General features: G+C 44.2%; 1 long non-coding RNA gene across 4 annotated transcripts; it reads left to right on the top strand.

Moving 5' to 3' along the window:
* The first annotated feature begins 487 nt into the window (after positions 1-487).
* On the top strand, positions 488-3057 carry LOC119368058. 4 transcript variants are annotated; one of them, XR_005176516.1, is made up of 5 exons: positions 488-826; positions 905-1202; positions 1397-1969; positions 2092-2567; positions 2664-3057. It is a non-coding gene; the product is annotated as an uncharacterized LOC119368058 (long non-coding RNA). The 4 variants fall into 4 exon arrangements; XR_005176515.1 differs by having other exon boundaries at positions 504-826; positions 1397-1521; positions 1840-1969; positions 2092-2773; XR_005176512.1 differs by having other exon boundaries at positions 492-826; positions 2092-2773.
* Positions 3058-4086: the final 1029 nt, after the last annotated feature.

Below are 4086 nucleotides of genomic sequence, written 5' to 3'. Positions count from 1 at the left end.
CGTATGCATGTGTGTGTGCATCCACGTGCATGTTTGTATGATTGATGTAGAGAAGAGTAACAGGCTGAACAAAATGCGTGGCACCATCGAAAAGGACAAGAAAGAACGTACGTGGCACACTGACTCAAAAGAAAGCTTGGAAGCAAGCAAGGAAGAAAGGAAGCTACCTCTGTCTACGTCTACATACATGGTAGCTAACGCGTGCGGCCAGTGGCCGCACATGTGGCCGGCCGCTGACGTGCTCCACCACTCCAGCTCATCGCCGGTTTGATTATTTAAACATATAATGATGCTAGCCAACTTGCCTCCACGAAGTTCCCTCGCGAGAGTAATTCTTGGCCGTTCGATCAGGTGTTCTGATCTATTTGATCCGTTCGATCGTCACCTTGCAGTCAATCCTTTTTTACCTTCCCAGTTTATTTTTCTGCCCAATGACAAGCGGGCTCGTCTCGTGTTTGCATTGGCGGGTCAGTTGCGTCCAAGTGAGAGGAATTCACGAATCAGCTCGGCGCCCGCCGCGCGCTCCATCGTGCAGAACGTGGGCGAAAAGTGAAAACCAAGCCGCCAATCCATCCCCCTCTCCCTCTCGTCCCGACCCCTGCCTCGCGCAGCCGCCTCGTCTCTCCTCCCCTCTCCCTCGTGTTCTCTCCCACGCCGCTGGCCCTCTCTCTCGCCTCAGCCGCCTCCTCTCCTCCCCTGCGCCGTCGGCTCCCTCATCCTGCTTCTTCCTCCTTTCCGTCGGCGGCAGTGGTAACTGGTGAGCATGGGAGCAGCGGCTGCGGCTGGACGCCGTGAGCTCGGGAGCAGCTTGTTGAGATGGTCCAAGGTGAGGAACTGACGCGCGCTCGACGCCGTTCTCCCATTCTTTCTTTTCAACCCGATGCCTAACCATGTGTTCCGGAAGACTCCAGCGCAGTTGGGAACGACCAAGGCAAGGAGGATCAAGATCTGGATGGCACGCCTCACCCTCGGCTACCTCTTCCACCTCCCCGTCGACTGCCACTTATCACGGAGGAGGAAGGGATGGAGAGATATGGCGGCTGCGACTGGAGCTGGCGGATGCCAGATAGAGGTCCACCCTGTTCCCGGCCTCCCGCGTCCCGCCCCGGTACAGGGGCAACGGCAAGGTGAAGATCGTCATGCCCGGGATTGGGCTCGGTGATGAAGGGCAAGCGAGGTTCCTACCCATGGGCTCCGGCAAGGTGAGATCTTTATTAGTTACCTTGCTCGCCTCCTGTTCGATGAAAGGTCTATGAGCTGATCCTGCTGCGTTTCATGTCCTACAGATCTTGAATTCATGATGAACATTTTTAAATGATGTAGTTGCTACACATGGAAATCCAAGGAAAACATATATCTCACTTGCAGTGTTGTTTGATTCATCGCTCTGTTGCAGGCTCTCACTGATGGATTTGCAGTATGCCTAATCTTGGACGTGTGCAAACCAACATAGTTGTGAATGAGCTCTGCTAGATTGTCTCAGCTCATGCCATGAGCTTTGGTAGTGTGTCACTGCAATGCGTAATGTCCATTCCTTCTGCCTTTTTCCTTTCTGTACATTTGGAGAAAAATGCACACATGTTATTTCTGCATTTGACAATTCCAGTTAGGTGTAAAAACCTGGCTTTGTTTTGTTCCTTTTTGTTCTCTGTACAGTTTTTGCACTGACCAATGAACTGTGATGTCCATGAATGCTATTAAGGCACTGTTGAACTCCGCCTTTTCCTATCTGTACATTTGGAGAATAATGCATACATGTTGTCACAGCAATTTTTTGTTGGGGTTCACATGTTGTCACTATATGTATGAGACTGACATAGTAAGTTTTCCCCTTTACAGGAAGATTAAAAGTTAAGTTTTCTGACGGTGAGTTATGTGTGGTTTGAGGGGTTGCAGCTTGCCTAACAGAGGTTCCCTAAAAACGATGTTTCAGGAAAAGTAAGCAGTATTCTCTTCGACCGTCCGATTTGTACGTGGCCCCTTTTTGTCCCATGTTGCTCTGCTTATTCCCCTGATTCTTTTTTTCATTTTTTCTTTTCTTTATGATTTGTCTAAGACGCCTGCTCCGGTGCTCCGGTTTGTTATTTGCAGGTGTTGATCGTGCTGCAAGTTGATGCCTGGGTTTACAACTGGTGGTTTTTCCATTCCTTAATCCTCATGTCTTCTTGTGTGCGTGTGTGTCACATGTGCTTACATCTAGGTTTGATGCGAATTTTCTTTTTACAGGGTGCTAGCCACTGTAGTTCTGTTTGTTTGTTCGTAGGACACATGTGACAAACGGTGACATTGCGGTCTCTTTACCTTCATATTCTTATCTTGGTTTTGTTTCTTTCTGCGTGTATCTACGCCATGGCTGAACATTCTTTGCTCATTGATATGTGTATGCACGGGTTTGTTCTTCTTCTAGAGAATTAAGTTGGTGACTTTTATTATTGTTAATTGCTCAGAGTGATTGTTCTCAAAGTAGTCTTGAACAATTAATCATTTGCAGGTATTTATCTAACCATTAGTGGCTTCAGTTTCCTGTCATCTTTCTTTTGGAAATGGGAGTTGTTGTTGCTTCCCAGGTCAGCTGAGGTTATACTGTAGAACAGATTCAGTATTCGCTTATATTCACATAAGCTCAAGGATAGTTTTCTTTGTGTTGTTGTGGCTATGGACAGCTGTCGAAAAAAGAGAAGACGATAAGCGAGACTACTACAGCGAGAGAGACGGTGGCCAATATTGTGTTAGTTGCCTGCTTTATGCAAAACTAAAACAAGTGAGACTGAAATGCTTTGGCATGTATTGGCTAAATTAGAACGTAGTATGAGATTGGCATATGCAGGATAACACTACAAGTTGACACACATAGCATGTATTGGCTAAATTAGAACACATGAGATTATCATATGCTTTCTCAAAAAAGAAGAAGAGAGATTGACATATGCAGGATAACACTGCAAGTTGGCACACCTAGGCAATTGGTTAATGTTTTTTTGTTTTGTCTCTTTGCATAGTGCCCAGGTAGTGTTTGCACAGATTATTTGTTAAATTGTTATGATGTCTCTTTCTTTATCAGCATGTACAAAAGGTTCAGCAAAGTGGGACTCCCAAGTCTGCAACCACAATAGAAATAAGGTCATGGAGCAAGAGTTCTGTTGGGCATCCTTTGCATTTATCTTGTCAGGTTCCATGCTTCATAGCATGTGTATAAGCATAGAAGTACACACATACACTGCAGTTCGTAATGTCACTTAATAGGGGATGCATTAGGGTACTTTATTTCCATTATAAACTGATAATAATTATGCGTTTAGAAAGGTAACAATAATCTGGGTTATAGCAGAATATTAGATGTGGTATGCTTGTATGAGTAGAATGCAGAGTTTATAAATGAACTAAAATCTGTGAGCAGGAAGTGGTAGGTTTAATTTCAGTTAGAAAAATAGGTTTACTGCAGCATCATATATTCAGGAAATCCCTTGATTGTTTTTGCCATGTTCAGGCTTTATACATCGTTTGTATATGCACAAAGTACGCCACATGAACTGGAGTTCATAGTGTCAGGAGTAAGAGGGGTGCAAGTAGTAGCATGTTACAGGATAAGAACGACTGTTTAGTTTAACAGTGCCCTTTAACAGTTTAACTCCAAAGAGGTCTGATGAAATGAATTTTTGATATATCTGAACTCTAGAGTATAAGATGCATCTTCCTACTCTTCCTGAGATCACGGTTATCATAACTATTTATTTGAGATATGCGAAGTGTTCCTTTGATAGTAGATGCAACTTGCAGCTATTGTGGACATTCGTTTGTTCGTGGGAAGTTTTGTCTCTTCCCTATAGTCAAAGCTCATGTGCAATTTGGAGAAAAATGCACACATGCTATCGCTGCATTTGGTGGTTCCTTTTTTTAGCTAAAAAACCTGTCTTTGTTTTGCTCCTTTTTGTTCTCTGTTTATTACTGTTAATTGCTCAGAGCATTGTTCCCAAAGTAGTCTTGAATAATTAATCATTTGCATGTATCTAACCAATAGCGGCTTACATTTCCTGGTCATTTTTCTTTTGGAAATGGAAGTTATTGCTTCCTAGGTGAGCTGAGGTG

The sequence above is a fragment of the Triticum dicoccoides genome, chromosome 1A, assembly GCF_002162155.2.
Source record: "Triticum dicoccoides isolate Atlit2015 ecotype Zavitan chromosome 1A, WEW_v2.0, whole genome shotgun sequence".
In the NCBI taxonomy this organism is placed as follows: Eukaryota; Viridiplantae; Streptophyta; class Magnoliopsida; order Poales; family Poaceae; genus Triticum; species Triticum dicoccoides.
This window is presented reverse-complemented; position numbering and strand designations above follow the sequence as displayed.